Source organism: Bos indicus, chromosome 4 (assembly GCF_029378745.1).
Source record: "Bos indicus isolate NIAB-ARS_2022 breed Sahiwal x Tharparkar chromosome 4, NIAB-ARS_B.indTharparkar_mat_pri_1.0, whole genome shotgun sequence".
NCBI classification, from domain to species: Eukaryota; Metazoa; Chordata; class Mammalia; order Artiodactyla; family Bovidae; genus Bos; species Bos indicus.
Window position 1 is genome coordinate 98,864,794 of NC_091763.1, and position 20,014 is coordinate 98,884,807.

At 40.3% G+C, this 20,014-nt stretch overlaps 1 protein-coding gene across 4 annotated transcripts in view; it reads left to right on the forward strand.

The window, feature by feature from the left end:
* Positions 1-20,014, forward strand: part of CALD1 (caldesmon 1) — a 205,095-nt gene that overhangs the window by 23,604 nt on the left and 161,477 nt on the right. The window contains exon 1 of one of the 4 annotated variants that reach the window (XM_070787337.1): positions 16,461-16,482. The exons of the other annotated variants lie outside the window; for them this stretch is intronic. The gene's annotated coding sequence lies outside the window, so the exon portion shown is untranslated. Of the gene's footprint in view, positions 1-16,460; positions 16,483-20,014 lie in introns of those variants that run through there. 4 annotated transcript variants of the gene reach the window in all.

Here is a 20,014-nt window from a genome sequence, read left to right on the forward strand (position 1 = left end):
AATCTGTTCTGTAGACTTGGAGAAGCTCTCGCTTTGTCCTTTTAGTTGCTCTGAAAAACACCTTTTACAAAAGGTTTACTCCCTGGCAAGTATTACAATATTCTGATGACAGCATCAGTTTCCCTTCTAGTCAGGTCCAAATTTTTAAATAGGCATATTTGAAGCCCAAATAGGATCCTAGAGTTATGGCACTTCTCCAATGCAGGGCTTGCCAGATTCTTAATCGCTATACACACTAGGATGAGATGCATGAACAAGTCTTTCTAGGCAAATCAATCATATATATTGACCACCCCCCCACTCATTTGCCAAATGAAAAGCTATTTCTGCATCCTTTATGCTAATTTATAGGCTTCTTAGGTATGTATTTAGATCGTGGTATTTGGGGCTTCCCTTGTGGCTCAGCTGGTAAAGAATTTGCCTGCAATTTGGGAGACCTGGGTTCTATCCCTGGGTTAGGAAGAGCCCCTGGAGAAGGGAACGACTACCCACTCCAGTATTCTGGTCTGGAGAATTCCATGGACTGTATAGTCCATGGGGTCACAAAGAGTCGGACTTTCACTTTCACTTTCAGTGGTATTTTAAACATCAGTCTTATACACTTTGTGGAGTGTATATTCCTAACTAGAGTCCTTCATATACTAATTAACAGAAGTTCCTAGCATACAGGTTAGAGTTAATTTACACACACATGCATTTGTTGTTGTTCATTGCTCAGTCATGTCTGACTCTTCGAGACCCCATAGACTGCAGCACACCAGGCTTCTCTGTCCTTCACCATCTCCCAGAGTTTGCTCAAACTCATATCCATTGAGTCGATGATGCCATCCAACCATTTCATCTTCTGTTGTCCCCTTCTCCTCCTGCCTTCAGGCTTTCCCAGCATCAGGGTCTTTTCCAACGAGTCAGTTCTTCGCATCAGGTGGCCAAAGTACTGGAGCTTCAGCTTCAGCTCCAGTTCTTCCAATGAATATTCAAGGTTGATTTCCTTTAGGATTGATGGGTTTGATCTCCTTGCTGTCCAAGGGACTCTCAAGAGTCTTCTCCAGCACTGCAGTTTGAAGGCATCGGTTCTTTGGCACTCAGCCTTTTTTATTCTCCAGCTCTCACACACATGTATAAATTACATTAAGTACACTGAAGTATTTAAAAATAAAATTTCAACAGTGTAACATTGGTCATAACTCTGAACTAACTCTTTGAAAACCAGTAATGAGAAACGCATTCCAGAGGGATGAAAAGAAAAGTAGGTAAAGAGTCTAGGGTGGTAAGAAAATAGTACAACTAGGGGAAAGACTAACTTATAAAAAAATCTATGTTTACAAAGGAAATGATAGTAAATCCATGAGGCTAAAATCCATGAGGATAATATATTCCTCCAAGCTTTCCACTTTCGAGCTAAAATTACCAATATGATTTATATATAATGAATCCATACTAAGTCGCTTCAGTCATGTACAGCTCTTTGAGACCCTCTGGATTGTAGCGCACTAGGCTCCTCTGACCATGGAATTCTCCATGCAAGAATACTGGAGCGGGTCGCCACGCCCACCTCCAGTGGATCTTCAGCACCCAGGGTTTGAACCCATGTTTCTTATGTCTGCTGCATTGGCCGGCAGGTTCTTTACCACTAGCACCACATGGGAAGGCCCTTATGTATAATAATGGGGGTGCAAATAATATTCTTGCTACCAATCATGCTGCTAGCCTTTGACTGACATTGCTAATTAAACGTAGCATTCTTTCTCATGCCTTCAGAATTCTTTTCAATGCAGTATTCTAGGCAGCTGAAGCTGATAGATTAGAATTGACAGACAAGTGAGAACCTGGTGTAGGACAAAAGTCACAGGGTCTGTACAGTATATAAGACCTATAAGTAAAATTTTGAAAACCCCTTCAAATTTTAATTTCCTCATCTGTAAAAAAAAAAAAAAAGGCATGGCTGGAAGTTATAAGAACTAAATGAAATAATATAAATAACTTAGCACAGAGCCTGTAGAAGTTCAATACATATTAGTTCCCTCCTCTTGTAACCTTAATTTTTTTTTTTTTATGAAGATGATATATGTTACTTTCAGCTCATGTCTTTTCTATGAGAACAACACTTCATCTGGAACAAAATGTACATTCGATGCGGTACAGTTGTCTATATTTTGACTGTCAGTTTTAGTCATGTCTGTCATTGTTTGTTTTCCAACATGAAAAGAAAGGTTTAGGATAGTAGTCACATTGGAAAACAAAGACAATAAGATTAAAATTCCCTCAAATCAGCTTTGGAGCCACAAAAATATTAATGCCTTGGAGCTTACTCACAATTTCAAGAGGCTGTGAGCCAACATCTTGCTTTGTATCATAGAGGTGATGAGAACATATTTTCATTGCTAGAAAAAAAATTAAGCTATACAGACAGAAATGGGACATGAGAGCCAAATTCCACAAGAACACCCTCAAGTTTAAAGATTTTTTTCCCCCATAATTTGACAAAGTTTAGAAAACCAAAGACTATACACTTTTAAAGGATTCTTGGATAGCTTACAGATATAGTAAGGTCACCAAAACACTTAGCAGATATTGAATTTTAATAAAAGTACTTAAATTGATTAATATTAGTCTCAGAAATAGCATAAACTTAAAAATCAGAAATGCTTACTACAGTGAACATATTGTGACTAGTTGCCAATTGTCTAATTAACCCAACTGGCCTAATCCTCCATTTTAAAGGAATAGAGAGATCCTGCCTGTGTAAAGAGAATCAAATGGTTGGAGATGGCAAATCATCCAGTGAATTATCCTCTGCTGTCTTAAGCAGTGTTTTCTAGATTTTTCCAGTTTCTGACACACCTCTGAATTGCCAGATTATGCCTGATGAGGGTCTAGTCTCCCTTTCTCTGATTGGTTATAATTACCATGATTTATTTATAAGAATATGCACTATGAACACACTGTTGGTAGGATTTTTGTGTGTTGTTTTTCCAGTCATCAATATATTCTTGTATAGCACCATAAGTCAAAAGTGCCCTCTGCAATGGCTCCATGGAGTGAGAGTTACAGTCTACAACCGATGATCTGGCCATTGAGAGGACCAAACCATTGACTTCTTCATTCATGCTCCTCTTTGTGGTGGCGGAAGTTCGTCTCTTTACCCATACCCAAGTGTATGCCAGTTTTTTAATTGGGTAGCAGTTTAATGAAACCCAGAGTTTATCTGTGAGGTTTGCTCAGGTTGTCATCTGTTCTCAACCTTTGTATTCTCAGTCTGAGTATAGCTCCCATTCCCTTCCAGCTGACAGTGCGGCTGCTAGGTGTGTGTGGGCAAGACTCTTGGCATCTCCTGGACCAAGGAGGAATGACTAACCACCCAGGCTACATACATAATTTTCCAGAAACATGTCTATCAACACAAGCCATCAGCTAAGAAGAATGTTTCTTGGTCCGCGGGTCCTTTTGCATTCGCTCTCTGCAATTGAAAGTCAGTAATCCATAGTTCGGCTCATGTACCACCACCCCCTTCTTGTCCCAGTCAGACTGGATGGAGAAGTTTCCCACAGCTTAAACCTCTGTGTATTACATCTGACCAAAAGAGTTTACCGTTCTTTTCTCTCCATTCCACCATTAGGCAGGAACAATTTTCATTGATCTTTGTATATCCTGCCCTCAATTCAACTGTAAATTACAACTTCAAGTCCAAAGTAGAGGATCAACAAATGCTGAATTGAATTCAGTTAATTGAAGACAGGAATGTTCACTGACACGATTGATACTTCTGGTATTATTCTGCCTCCCTGGGGACTCATAACTGGGGAGAAGGGTTGCCAAGTACAATCAGAATTGGCTGGAGAGTTTTTTCAAACTATCCAGGCTGATAGTGTGAATTGTGCTACTCAGGACATTCTGAAATTATCCTCACCCGTTCCCCCACCAACCCTCATCCTGGTTGAGAACCTTCAGAGAAGGCTCTCTAAGATTCACCATTCAGAACCTTCTATTTACTCCTATTCATTTTAATGAAAATTTCATAAAACTACCCATAGCTGTGTTTCCATCACATTTGACGTTTAATTGACTGATAGCTTGGGCGTGGTGGAAATGCTTAGCTAGATTATCTTAAGTTACATTTAAACAAAACTATTTACAAAAGATCTACTTCTTGGATGGGCTATTTTTAATGTTTCCTAAACAAGTTATTGTAGGTGGGCCAATTTCCCTCTTTGCTTGTCGCTTTAGAAGCCCATGTGGACATGTTCTATCCCCGATCTGGTTCTCTCACCCCACTGGCTACAGAGTAGTGGGTTCTTGTTTGAAAGGGTCAAAACATTCAGAATCTGACATCCAAAGTATGTGCTCTTTTCCCTTTTTTTTTTCCTTCTGGAGTCAAAACCCCTGAAGTATAAATCCTTTTTAAATGAAGAAAACAGTGCCAAAAGGAATGAAACATTTTTGGTCCCTCTCCAAAACAGAGAGATAGCACTGAAACAGGAAGTGGATGATTTAAATATCCACTCGGCATCTTGGCAACATATTTATGTTTGAGGGACTTAAGGTTAAAAGGTTTTAGTCTGGCCTGGGAACACTCTATCTTCCCTTAGGGTTTGGAGCTTTGGGGAAAACTTTTAAGCACTTATCAAATATTCGCAATTAGCCATTTTTTTTTTTCCGAGACCAGACTGTTACTAAGAATGTCACAGGACTGTGCTCCTGATACGTAGCATGCCACCATTACTCTCCTGCTTCTTATGATTATCCCTTTAGCCATCTAGGCTGGTATGGTATTTTCTATAAAGAAAGAAGAATGCAGTCTCCAGTTCTGCTTCTCCCAAACCTGGAACTACACAGAAGGACTGAACAAGCAGAATACAAAATTGGGGTTCAATTGACTGTGTATCCCAGGGGCCACTGAAGGGCTCTATCCTCCAGGAAAATTTCCCTCTCCCCTATCTAAGCTCTTCAGTCTCTATACCTCTCTGCTCTCACAGCACCACCTGTCCATACCATTATCATTTATTTTCTTTCTCTCTTTTTCTTTTTTCATTCTTTCCTTCTTCCTTCTCTTCTTCTGCTTCTCTTTCATTTCTCTTCTTTCTTCCAGTTTATCCCCATTCTTTCAGGTAATGCCTTGTGGACAATTTGTTGAACTTGGGATTCTATTCTGTGTAAATCAGGAAGCAATTAGAAAGTTTTAAGCAAAAGAGTAATGTGAATTGACTTAGCATTTACACCTGACTCCTGTGTTGAGAACAGACTGGCGTGGGGAGAGTGGAGGAGGTGGGGAAGCTGATGGAGCTCAAAGAGAATGATGGCTTGAGTTAGAGTGGCAGTGATGGAGACAATGAAAAGTGATCAGCTTCTAGATATTTATTTTGAACATAGAGCCATCATGATTTGCTAATGAATTGAAAAGTGAAAGAGACACAGACAGTAAGCGGTATTCTGGAGCCAGCTCATTAGAGCTCATGAGAACCAATAGCTAAATTTTTAGGAATTTTGTAAGCCAGTTGTTAAACACAAACTGTATTACAAATTAATTATATAAACTTCTAATTAAAAGTTGTATTAAAACAAAGGTAATGAATACTAAAAAAAAAAAAAAAAAAAAAGCCTCATCATTTCCTAGTTATTTTACTACATTTTACAATTACCTAAGCTCTTGAAGTTATTTACATCTTTGGTTATCTGTATGGTGGGAATATTACATGATAGAGAGCGAGTATGCATCTCTTTGCAACTTAGTGTTCAGTTATGTGATCTTTGCCACTAGAAATGCATAACTGTGGGAGTATTTATACAGGAAAAGTTGGACCTTCTCCTACTGCCCACCCTGTTACAAAACTTCTTACATGTTTACCAGAAAATCATTGGAAAAAAGCAGTCAAAAATGAGCTCAAGGATTTTAGTTTAAAAAATTGGAAGAAAGGAATTTTCATTTACCAAGTTCAGGAAAAATGAAGACGTTGGGGGTTGGAAATCCATAGTTAGGTTTTGAACATTTTGAATTTAACATAACGACTATTCATCTGATTGGAATTATTAAATAGGGTGTTGGATATACAAATCTGGGGTTCAGGGGAGAGGTCCTGGGTGAAGATAATGTTTTTGAGAGTCATCAGCATTTTCATGATATTTAATGCCAAGTGACAAGATGTGATCAGGGAAGTGAGTTAGATAGAGAAACACAATCTTAGGACAATTTCCAGGGTCCTCCAACTTTTAAAGATCAGAATGAAGGCCAGGAACCATCCCAGGAGACCAAGAATGGCTAATGGAAGTAGAAAGAGAACCACGAGGGTGTGATGTGCTAGAAACCAAGGGAAGAAAAGACTTCCAAAGAGAGGAAGTGACCATGTCAAATGCTAATAGGCCAAGTGAAACAACGATCATTGGATTTAGCAACGTAGAAGTACTGATGACTCTGAAAGAAAAGTGGATAAAAAGCCTGATTGGTATGGATTTCAAGAGAAAATGGGAAGAAAACAGGAACTGTGAGTAAAGGCAACTCCTTCCAGATTTTTAAAAAATAATTTTATTTTTGTGTTTATTCATGTGTTTATTTTTGGCTGTTCTGTGTCTCGTTGCTACACTCGGGCTTTTCCCTAGTTGAGGGGAGCTGGGGCTACTCTTGAATTGCAATGCTCAGGCTTCTCACTGTGGTGGCTTTTATTGTTGCGAAGCTTGGCCTCTAGGGCTCACAGGCATCCTTAGTTGTGGCTTCTGGACTCTAGAGCACAGGCTCAATAGTTGTAGTGCACGGGCTTAGTTGCTCCATGGCATGTGGGGTCTTTCTGGATCAGGGATGGAATCTGTGTCTCCTGCATTAGCAGGTGGATTCTTTACCACTGACCCACCTGGAAGCCTCAGAATTTTTATTGACAATGGAGCGGAGGATTATAATAGTTTTTGAAGTGTCACATGAGTTTAATAAAAGTTCTTTTTTCTTAATTGAAGATGAGATATATTTAGGCATGTTTGATGGTTGAAATAATTTGGTGGAGAAAGAAATGTTGATGATGCAGAAGAGAAGTAGCAGTTGCTAAAACAATGCCCTTGGGAAGGATTCAGCTATAGGCAGATTGGGAAATATGGTGGTGGGAACCTGTGAAGTTTCCATCTGATTTCCTCCATTTTCTCAGTGAAACAGGAAGCAAGTTTATCAGCTAAGCTGGTAAGGGAAGAGGAGATTTTGGAAGTTTTAAGAGAAGAGAGGATGTTTAGACTCAGGAAACATAGAACTTTCAGGTAGCACTAAGGATCCACTCAACCTTAGTAGTAATGAATTTTAAGTAAAACCAGTCAGCTTAGCTGTGAGTTTCCTCCAGCTGGGTGCAGCTGCCTGCCTGCTACATGGAAAGAATTGTTTAGAGCAATGAATCATGGGGGTATCATCTGGGAAAGGAGGTGGGTGGCTGAGATATGTTGGAGAGCAAGATCACTGGAGGAGAGGAGCTCAAGGAACTAGGAGGCCAGGTATTAGAAGGATCACGTACATGAAATTTGGAATCACTGAGAATTTTGGCAGGTATCATGTTGAAAAGAGTTACAACCAGGAGCTAAAATCTTCTAGAAATGAAGGGGAGTAATGCAGAAATCAGTAAATTACTGTAACAAGAAGGAGTAATGGGTAGTATTTTTAGGGAGAAATGAGGGATGAAAAATGCCAAAGAGGAGAAAGGATACCTCCTCCACCCTCAAGCTCTGTGATACACGGGTGTGGATGACAGAAGGACTGTAAATTGTAAAGGGATATATGAAGCATGAAATTGAAGGGAATAACTGAAGAGTTTGTGATATGGGATCTTGGTTGATGATGGATTCTGAGTTCTAGAGAAAGCAGGTAGGGGGATGTTATGGGATCAGAACAGGAGATGCATAGAGCCAGCTGGACTTGGACTGTGGGTCATGTGGGAGGATCTGACGGTCTTGGGAGCCGTGCAGAATGTAAGGCATGTTATAGTCAGTCCTGATAGTCTCATATGCAGACTGCGATAGTAAGTCTGGGACTGTTGCTGAGAAGGGAGGGATTTCTTTCCAGGAACATGCAGAACTCTGGGGCTTCTTTTCCAAGCCAACTTAGTGATCAGTAGAGGCTTGTGAAGGGGTTGTTTACTAGGATTGCTAAAACTCTACAGGCCACCTTTACTCCTGCATAATATCTGTCCCTTCTTTCTAGCCCTTAGCTCACCAAGATTTGATACTGTTTTACTTCACAGTCCTCTGAAACACTAGAAGTTCATGCCTGTGTCTGTGTCCCTAGTCCTAGCATTCTCCTGTAATACACTCAGGAATATGAACAAGTGAATGAACAAATAAGGATTTGAGTGAATGGTAAATCTTTAAAGATCTACTGTTGGAAAAAAACGAATCAGCAAAGTGAGAAGCAGCTTCTGCTCCCACCCAAGATCTTTCCTCAACAGACTTCTCCCTCCTGAATCTTTTGAACTCACTAGACTTGTTGACTCCTACTGGCAATCTTAGCCAAGCCCTTCACGCTCTGTCTTTCTGACTGGACTGCGTCATCCTCTGTAAACAGGTATAACTCCAGTAAATGAAGGGCTTCCCAGGTGGCGCTAGTGGTAAAGAACCCGCCTGCCAGTGCAGGAGACACGAGAGACATGGGCTCGATCCCTGGGTCGGAAAGGTCCCTGGAGAAGGAAATGGCAACCCACTCCAGTACTCTTGCCTGGAGAATCCCATGGACAGAGGAGCCTGGTGGGCTACAGTCCGTGGAGTCACAAATAGCTGGACATGACTGAAGTGGCTTAGCACACAGCCAGAACATGAATCTGGTGACCAAGCCCCAATTCTCCTGATCCTGACCTACCTCACTGCTTGCCAGATTCTGAGAGAGGGCTTTGAGCACAAGTTTTGCCCCTTTCACTGGTGTGTTTAGGATGATCTGGTAAGCTACCTGGCCTCACTTTTGTGGCCCTCGAGAGCAGTATCGGGGACTTGCCTGGTGGTCCAGTGGTTAAGAGTCCACCTTGCAATGCAGGGATGCAGGTTCGATCCCTGGATGAGGAACTAAGATCCTACGTGCCACAGGGCAGCTAAGCCAGCACGCCACAACTAGTAAGTCCATGTGCTGCAACAAAAGATCCCACATGACACAATGCATTTCAATAAATTGAATTTATATTGAATATAAATAGAATTAATATAAAACAAATATAAAATGAATTTCAGCTAAAATTCAATATAGCCAAATAAAATGTTTTTTAAAAAGCAATATCCAGCTGCATCCCCTCAAGCCAGAGCAAACATTGCTTATGATTGCTCTTCGTCCTTTAGTATACTTAGTCAATGGTGCCATCTTGTTTTGTAAGGAAATAGTAATTCTAATTAGTTTCAGGAGGCTTAGACTTGAGACCTCTTTAGGGAATAAGATGGGTGGGTTTGGGACTTTGATGTGGCTGATACTAACCTGAAATTTACTTATAAAATTTAAATTCTGCATTTAGAATTGTCTTTCTGAGAATGATATTTACTTTCAATTAACCATATTTCTTGTCACACTGTGGTGAACCCTAAGATGATTACAGATAAGGGCAAAGTCAGGGACTTAGAGATTGTTAGAAACTGGATGGATGAAAGCTACATGATCAGACATATAACCATAGAGAATAGGGTAAAATAGTATGTAGTTAAATGATAGAAGGCAGGGGTCAGATCCAGCCAGAACAGGAGAAAGAGTTTAAATGGAAGTCATCATGATCTAATAAGACTACTCGGAGGAGATGGGGTTTCATCTGGGCCTTAAAGATCAAGCAGGAGTAAGACAGAGACAAAAATATGTCATATGGAGATATTTATATTAAAGCACAATAATACAGACATTATTGTAAGACTTTCTGGAGAATTCACTGACCTGATGACAGTGAAAGGTGAATGTACAGGAGTAATGAAAGGTAAAGTTGAGTCCACAGCAGCAGCTATGAAATGGCCTCTCAGCTCTTCAGCTGTTGGGGGTATAATTGCTCGATGCCTCAGCAGCTGCACTTTAAAGTCTGTGCTCTTGCTGAAACCACAGATCCCATGGAACCTTGCCAGGAATATTAAAGGAGGCTTGTTCCTAGGAGATGTGGGACTCCTCTGGTGGGCAACTTGGTTTTGAAGACTACCCTAGGTCTTGACTGACTTCTTTTCTAAGATTGAGGGTCGGGGGAAGGACCATTTTTAAAGTCTTTATTGAATTTGTTACAATATTGTTTCTGCTTTATGTTTTGGTTTTTTGGCCACAAGCACGTGGGATCTTAGCTCTCTGACCAGGGATTGAATCCACATCCTCTGCATTGGAAGGTGAAATCTTAACTACTGGACTGCCAGGGAAGTCCTTGCCTGACTTTCTCAGAACTGCTCTCTAATCAAAAATTATTCCTACTACCCACCTTCCTTCTCTCCCTTCTTCACAGAGCTGAGCCCTGCATCCCACTCTGTGTTTCTCTCAGCTTCTCCTAGTTCTTCACAATCACCAGCAGTGTTCCTCCAGTCAGCTGCTCTGATTTGTACCAGCTCATGCTGGGTCATCAATATTGTACCCTAGTCATTGGTCTGGAGGAGTGACCAAACTAATGGTTTTCTTATGATTTTTTAAGGTCGAGGGAATGTTTAGAGCTATGCAAGATGGATTCCTAACCACTGGACCATCAGGGAAGTCCCCTAAACTCTTAAATATTTTGGAGTAGCCTTTAAAATGCAAACTAAATATAATTAATCAAGTTCCACTTTCTCTAGCATATTAAAATTACTAATTGGAATCTCCAAATTAATAGGTAAAGTTTAGAGAGTAAGGACACTTTGGGCATTGATCATATGAACAATGTTTTCTGCCAACTACAAGTAAAGACAATTTCATTGGTTCCAGTGCAGGTCACATTTCATTGACAATCCCATGGCTTCAGTAGGTGAGGTTTTACTGAATCAGACAGTATAATAATGAAATTAATGATGAAATCCCTAATGAAATCTGTTTTCTTCCTGGCTTTAACGCAGTCCCAGAGTTTTATTTTAACTTCTAGAAGCTGACAGGGTCTAGGGTTTTGACTAAGCTGAACAACTTTACTGAAGCAGTTGGACTGAGAAATCTGATGTTTGAACCAAATGCATGGAAAGAATGAAAGTAGAGATCAAATGTGTGTTAGTTACTTGTGTGTGCGTGCGTGTTCCACCTCTTCAGTCATGTCCACCTCTTTGAAACCCTATGGACTGCAGCCCACCAGGCTCCTCTGTCCATGGAACTCTCCAGGCAAGGATACTAGAGTAGGTAGCCATTCTCTTCTCCAGGGGATCTTCCCAACCCAAGGATCGAACTTGGGTCTCCTGCATTGCAGGCAGATTCTTAACCATCTGAGCTACTTGGGAAGCCCGAATACTTTACACTATTAATATATGACATTCTCAAAAGGTTGTTTTTTATCAAATAAAGCATTTAAAAATATCTTTCCTCTAAAAAAAGTCTATTAAAAAGTCAAGTGGTATATATTCCTTTTGTGAAATATCAGTTTCTTAAGAATCTTCCTATTAATTGCAGTTATGTTAACCAGGGTCATTGAGTTGTGAATCCATCTAGTCTTCTCTTGACCAGATCTAGAACACTAGTTTTGCCCATTGCTTTCTGTTTTTCTCCAAGCCTAGCTAAGGGTTTGGTAATTTAGTTCAGTTAGGTACTTTCCTTCCAGTTGCAATCTTCCTTCAGTCCTAATATTTTATTTTTCTGGAAAAGTGCAAGAGCTTATATGCACAAATATAGACTATAGAGTTTTAAAATAAAGCAAAATGTTATATCAAATCAAGTGTAACAGCATCTGGTTATATGTGTATATCAAATCAGCAACTGTGTTCCCAGAAAAATTAGATGAGGTTGAGGAACAGAAGGATCCTACCATCACCTTCAGACTAAGAATCTCACAGCTTATCAATTAACAACATTTTATTGAAGGAAATTACTGGAGTTCTTGCATCTTCCAGTTAGTAATTTTCATATGCTAGAGAAAGTGGAACTTGACTAATTATATTTAGCTTGCATTTTAAAGGCTACCCAAAATATTTAAAAGAGTTTAGGGGACTTCCCTGATGGTCCAGTGGTTAGGAATCCATCTTGCAATGCAGAGGACATAGGTTTGATCCCTGGTTGGGGAACTAAGATCCCACATAGCCTGGAAGCAACTAAGCCCACAAGCCACAACTTCTGAGCTCGAGCATGGCAACCAAAGATCCCGCATGCTGCAACCAAGACCCAAGGCAGCCAAATTAATAAATAAATAAATTTCAAAATAAATAAGTTTAGGATATCTTTCTTAGATCAGGTGTACAGTCACAGCAACAAAACCATTCCTAAACAGTCTCTATTCAGCCATTCTAAGCCAGCTGTGGGCTGTTTTGTATATGCTGTGCTTAGTTGCTTGGTTGTGTCCAACTCTTTGCGACCCCATGGACAGTTGCCCACCAGGCCATACTGGAGTGGGTTCAATGAGTTTGGAAGATTTATGTTTATGTTACTGCTTTGACTGAGCTGGCATTTTAGAAGACTTCTGGAATCTCCAAATTAATAGGTAAAGTTTAGAGAGTAAGGACACTTTGGGCACTGATCATATGATCAACGTTTTCTGCCAAATACAAGTAAAGACACTTTCATTGGTGGCAGAGCAGGTCACATTTCACTGACCATCCCATGGCTTTAGTAGGTGAGGTTTTACTGAATCAGATGGTAGAACAGTGAAATTAATGATGAAATCCCTGATGAAATCTGTTTTCTTCCTGGCTTTAAAAATAATCATTTTATCTGTTGTTTTTGAAACAGTGGCTATTAGAGGTGTTAATTCATTGAGTTGGATTATTTATTGTAGAGAATGTTAATGTTATAACCAGAACAGTGAACTGCTGTTTACATTTGCTAGGAAATGGTGATTGTTTGGGTTTTATTTTTATTTTCATTTTTTATCACTAGTCTTATGTATGGTCAAAACTGTCAAGAGTGTACCTTAGGAGGAGTGTAAGGTAGACAAGCTTGCTGTCTACAGGACTATGTCCAAGGAAGAGTTCCATTTAACAAACAGTTATAGTCTCAGCAGACACTTTCCTTCAGAAAGGGCTATTTTCTTTGTTTGTGCTTTTTGACCACTGACATTTATTTTCATTTTTTAACTTTCTATTTTGAAATAATTATAGATTTGCAGGAAGTTACAAAAATAGTACACAGAGGTCCTTAAGAACCCTTCACTCAGTTTTCCCCAGTGGCAATATCTTATATAACTACAGGACACTATCAAAACCCAAGATTCAACTTTGGTACAACCCACAGATCTCATTCATGTAGGAAGGACTTTTTAAAACAAGAAATAATTCATAACAACCACATTCGTCTTCTAAAACCTGACCTTCTTACAGGGAAGAACCTGAGTGTTGCTTATTGAGCACTTCTCCACACTTTTCAGAGACAAACTCACTTGGAACTGAACTTTTTAAAAAAATTATATTTCTTCTAAAAGATTATCTTCACAAAGTACAGCATGTTGAGGACAGAACAAAGTTATTGTTTCCTTTCATTAAGTATACAAAAGCTAAATGGAAAAACCATATGGGAAGGTAGAAATCAGTTTGCACAAAGCACTTAGAAAGCTGAATGAGGCAGGAATTCTCTTACTTGCTCCATTATATAAGAAGCCTTTCAAGACAGAGGATATTGTTTTTTATTTCCCCATATAGGATTTGCCTGAAAAGTCACAGGTGTGTGGCAGCAAGATAGGAATTTTCAAACAATAGTTTTCCTCAGAGTAACCTTCAACTCACTGAGCTATAACCTTTTCTTAATGAAACCATGGAGTTTTCCCTTTTCCCCTTTTTCTTAGTTAAGTGTTTTCAAGTTTGATCCATATATACACAATATATGTATATTAGTGACTTAGCACAACTCTTGTAGGAGGAGGCAAGTCACACACACACAAGTTGTTTTGTGTTGCTGGTTTTTTCATGGTGTACTTAAACTGGGCTTCCCAGGTGGCCCTAGAGATAAAGAACCCACCGGCCAGTGCAGGAGGCATAAGAGACACAGGTTTGATCTCTGGGTTGGGAAGATCCCCTGCAGAAGGGAAGGGCAAGCCACTCCAGTACTCTTGCCTGGAAAATCCCATGCACAGAGGAGCCTGGCAGACTACAGTCCATAGGTTTGCCAAGAGTCATGCACGACTGAAGTGACTTAGCATGAACGCACACACTTAAACTGTTTTGAATGCAAACACCCAAATATTCTGAGGTGAAAACAGCTCTTTACTTGTCACAATTTTTATTAGCAACAAGATATTATTGAGGTGTAAGTGACTTACCTCTCTGTATGTTTAAGGCATACAGCACGAAGGTTTGATTTTCATATGTAGATTGTGAAATGATTACCACAATAAGTTGAGCTAACGTTCATCGTTTCTTATAGATAACATAGAAAGAAGAAAAGAATAAAGGGAAAACAATTTCTCTTTGTGGTGAGAACTTACAGGATTTCCTCTCTTAACTTCCTATCAATATATATCATACAGCAGTGTTAGCTATGTTGTATTCCTCAGTTCAGTTGCTCAGTCGTGTCTGACTCTTTGTGACCCCATGAATCACAGCACCCCAGGCCTCCCTGTCCATCACCAACTCCTGGAGTTCACCCAAACTCATGTCCATTGAGTCGGTGATGTCATCCAGCCATCTCATCCTCTGTCGTCCCCTTCTCCTCCTGCCCCCAATCCCTCCCAGCATCAGAGTCTTTTCCAATGAGTCAGCTCTTCACATGAGGTGGCCAAAGTACTGGAGTTTCAGCTTTAGCATCATTCCTTCCAAAGAACACCCAGGACTGATCTCCTTTAGAATGGACTGGTTGGATCTCCTTGCAGTCCAAGGGACTCTCAAGAGTCTTCTCCAATACCACAGTCCAAAAGCATCAATTCTTCGGCGCTCAGCTTTCTTCACAGTCCAACTTTCACATCCATACATGACCACTGGAAAAACTATAGCCTTGACTAGATGGACCTTTGTTGGCAAAGTAATGTCTCTGCTTTTGAATATGCTATCTAGGTTGGTCATAACTTTCCTTCCAAGGAGTAAGTGTCTTTTAATATCATGGCTGTAATCACCATCTGCAGTGATTTTGGAGCCCCAAAATATAAAGTCTGACACTGTTTCCACTGTTTCCCCATCTGTTTCCCATGAAGTGATGGGACAGGATGTCATGATCTTCGTTTTCTGAATGTTGAGCTTTAAGCCAACTTTTTCACTCTTCTCTTTGACTTTCATCAAGAGGCTTTTGAGTTCCTCTTCACTTTCTGCCATAAGGGTGGTGCCATCTGCATATCTGAGGTTATTGATATTTCTCCCAGCAACCTTGATTCCAGCTTGTGCTTCTTCCAGCCCAGCGTTTCTCATGATGTACTCTGCATATAAGTTAAATAAGCAGGGTGACAATATACCACCTTGATGTACTCCTTTGTATTCCTAGTACTTACTTATTTTTTAACTAGAAGTTATTAGCAATGAATTTAGTTTTGTGGGATAAGGATGGAACACTATAAATACAGAAGTACTACCTTAAGGTCAGTAATAAACCTGATACCATCTAGAATAGATCCAAGACTGGTTTGAAGTTTCAGCTAGAATTTCATGCAGCATACTTTTTGCATCTTAAGTCTTAATGCTAGTTGATAAAAGGAAAAGTAAACTGCTTTCTGATAACCAATTATCACAGAAGGCTTTCTGCTCAAAACATAGATGTATTTTATTCTTGGGTTCCTCTGTTTTTGAAGGGTTCAGTGTTTATTGGAGGAAGGTTTATGTCAATTATCTAATCAGAAGCAGACCCCAGGCTCTGCCAGAGATATTTTGGAATGTACGATCTACTTCAAAGGAAGGTTCCATGTCTCTGTACCCAGATGAACCCAATTTTTCATAGTGAAGACCAAGGTAATTAGATTTTCTTTTTCAGAGCAAAAATTATTTTTAGGTTGAATTTAATGGGTCATATTTCTCTGCTCAGTAAATCTTACAATTATCACTCCTCTCTGGAAAATGTAACTGGATGATCCACCAGTGTGCCAGAGCTTCTGTGGGTCACCACGGAAGCAGGACGGATGGCAGCCATGCTCCAGGAAGCCCCTGGATGCAGTGTGAGTGAGGCTGGTGTCTATGACACTCTCCAAGATCGAAACCAAGCCATCGACTGATGGCAGTAGTCCACATGCCAACATTTTTGTTTGTTTGGAATGGAAAACTTTAGGAGGAAAAAGACAGGAGACTGGATGCCAGGAGTATGTGGTAGAGATTTTAACCATGTTCAGTCACTGGAGAAAATCTGAACTGACCACTCTAAAGAGGGCCTTTCTTTGAAAGGAAAGGCAGTAAGTCCAGATCTAAATTCTAGACATATGTCTTCTTCTCCTCTCTCCTCTATAAGCTCTTCTGATACTGTACAAAGCAAGAGGAACTGAGGACAAGGAATCTGACCAGACGGAAGAGTGACCCCAGGTGAGGCCCAGGAGAAAGAACCAAGGCCCTAGCATGGAGAATACACTTGAGGCACAAATGACTTTCTCTGGGAAATTAAAAAAGATTCTCCATGCTATTGCGTACCCTCTTACTCCATCTAAGCTGAGACCTTAAGTCTCAGCTTAGATGTCACTTCCTCAGGAAAGCTTAACAGACTCGTGTTTGGCTAATTGCCTTCTCTGTGCTCTGACAATGCGCAATTCTTCCTCTATAGCAAGATTATCATACTGCATTGTGATATTTGATTTATATATACCAAAGCCTTTGACTGTGTGGATCACAATAAACTGTGGAAAATTCTGAAAGAGATGGGAACACCAGACCACCTGACCTGCTTCTTGAGAAACCTGTATGCAGGTCAGGAAGCAACAGTTAGAATTGGACATGGAACAACAGACTGGTTCCAAATAGGGAAAGGAGTACGTCAAGGCTGTATATTGTCACCCTGCTTATTTAACTTATATGCAGAGTACATCATGAGAAACGCTGGGCTGGAAGAAGCACAAGCTGGAATCAAGATTGCCGGGAGAAATATCAATAACCTCAGATATGCAGATGACACCACCCTTATGGCAGAAAGTGAAGAGGAACTCAAAAGCCTCTTGATGAAAGTGAAAGAGGAGAGTGAAAAAGTTGGCTTAAAGCTCAACATTCAGAAAACGAGGATCATGGCATCCTGTCCCATCACTTCATGGGAAATAGATGGGGAAACAGTGTCAGACTTTATTTTTTGGGGCTCCAAAATCACTGCAGATGGTGATTGCAGGCATGAAATTAAAAGATGCTTACTCCTTGGAAGGAAAGTTGTGACCAACCTAGATAGCATATTAAAAAGCAGAGATATTACTTTGCCAACAAATGTCCATCTAGTCAAGGCTATAGTTTTTCCAGTGGTCATGTATGGATGTGAAAGTTGGACTGTGAAGAAAGCTGAGCACCGAAGAATTGATGCTTTTGGACTGTGGTATTGGAGAAGACTCTTGAGAGTCCCTTGGACTGCAAGGAGATCCAACCAGTCCATTCTAAAGGAGATCAGTCCTGGGTGTTCTTTGGAAGGAATGATGCTGAAGCTGAAACTCCAATACTTTGGCCACCTCATGAGAAGAGTTGACTCATTGGAAAAGACTCTGATGCTGGGAGGGATTGGGGGCAGGAGGAGAAGGGGACGCCAGAGGATGAGATGGCTGGATGGCATCACCGACTCCACGGACGTCAGTTTGAGTGATTGATGATGGACAGGGAGGCCTGGCATACTGCGATTCATGGGGTCGCAAAGAGTTGGACACGACTGAGCAACTGAACTGAACTGAACTGAACTGAACTGAGTAGACTTCAAACTTAAGAGGACTGGGACAATGTCTTTCATGTTTATGGCTTTATTCTCAGTGCTCTTAGCAGTCTATCTAGCACATAGTAAATACTCACTATAAATGTGCTGTTTTGAGTTGGTGTAGTGAGGCCCAAGTGATATCCACACCCTTAGTGTTTGGGATACTCAAGACTGCTTAACAAAAGTACTTGCATACCCTCAGAACCTCAATCCAGTCCAGTAGTGTTGAAACCATCTCTATAAAGTTTTGGAAAGTTCAGTCAACAGCTAAGAAGCCATTGTAAAATCACTGTAGAGCCTCACAATAACTGCACATAAAACACATTGTTTTTATCATATTTATTATTTTTTAATCATAAAGTCCCTGTAGAGATGGAAAAGGAAAAATAGCTTCAATTTCGTAAGTGAAGAGAGTCAGACCTCACAGTAGAGAATTATCAGCCAAGGTTGTAAAAATTGACCAGCCTGTTTGTGGCACCTCCCAGACATGGCATCCCATAGTTCTGCACGCTCTAGTTAACTGCTGCTTGAATATCCCTCTGCCACCAGAGGCCAGTCTTTATTGCCCAATGGAAAGAAGAATTGTGGAACACTAATAATCCCCCCAAATAAAAGTTTCTGTTTCTCTAGTCATCGTCCAAGTTTTAAAGAAAGGATTGAGATAGCCATGAAAATATACCTGAAAAGGTAACAGGAACTGAAATAATGGGTCTAGTGAAAATCAGACGTTGTCTTATAATTTTGTTAATGTGCTTATTTTCAGCCTTCTACACAGTTCAGTTTTGGTTTTCAGGAGAATTTGAATCTAAAAAGGGAACTTTGAGTCATGCCTCTTTATACATATGATAACCAGAAACTTCTAAGCTATAGTCTAAGTGTAACTTCAGTCCATGTTGATGAGAGTAGTTGGGTAGTCTGTCCACACTGTGATTAAACTGACTGACCTGATGATTTTGACCCTGTGTAGATGGACAGTAGGACTTCCCAGTTAGCACTTGTGGTAAAGAACCCTCCTGCCAATGCAGGAGACATAAGAGACTCAGGTTCCCTGGGTCGGGAAGATCCTCTGGAGGAGGGCATGGCAACCCACTGCAGTTTTCTTGCCTGGAGAATCCCATGGACATAGGAGCCTGGTGGGCTACAGGCCATAGGATCACAGAGTGAGACATGACTGAGACTTAACAAGGCACAGCACAGATGGACAGTAATCGAAAGCTATGAATAGAGGAGCTGCCCTTTAAACCATTTTACTCCAAAGTCTATTGGTTTCTATAAGAAAATAGTTCTGTTTTTTAAAGGAAGATCAGTAAAGTGTAGGAGAAATCTAACACAGGTCAAAATAAATAGAGCACATTTAGTCTTCCAGGTAAAATACTTCTGGGCCTAAAAGACTGCTGAAAGATATATGAAAGTCTAGATGTTGGATGATCCATTCAGATACTTTTGTGTGACATACAGAGTATTGAAAGAAAAGTTACAGTACAAAGTATATAGAAAATAGTACACAAAATAGAGAAAAAGCATCTGGCTACTGGAAGACATTTTGGCTGTATTATCCACTAGAAATGTTTAAGCGATCTGAAGGTCTACCGTATACCTTTCAGTTCAGTTGCTCAGTTGTGTTTGACTCTTTGCAAACCCATGGCCTGCAGCATGCCAGGCTTCCCTATCCACTACCTGGAGCTTGCTCAAACTCATGTCCATCAAGTCCGTGACGCCATCCAACCATCTCATCCTCTGTCGTCCCCTTCTTCTCCTGCCTTCAGTCTTTCCCAGCATCAGGGTCTTTTCAAATGAGTCAGTTCTTCATATCAGGTGGCCAAAGTATTGGAGCTTCAGCTTCAGCATCAGTCCTTCCAATGAATATTTAGGACTTATTACCTTTAGGATTGACTGGTTTGACCTCCTTGCAGTCCAAGGGACTCTCAAGAGTCGTCTCCAACACCACAGTTCAAAAGCAACAATTCTTTGGTGCTCAGCTTTCTTTATAGTTCAACTCTCTTGCACATTTAGTGATTCATATAATTTAAAATGAGATTCCCTGTAAGCACTAGATGTCCATGGTTGCCCAATTAAAAAAAAAAAATGTGTTTTACTTTGCAATTTTGGCCAATTTTTTTTTTTTTTTCCTGGAAGGTAAGGTGGGAGGAAGCAGGGGGTGGTGGGATATGGTAGAAGTTT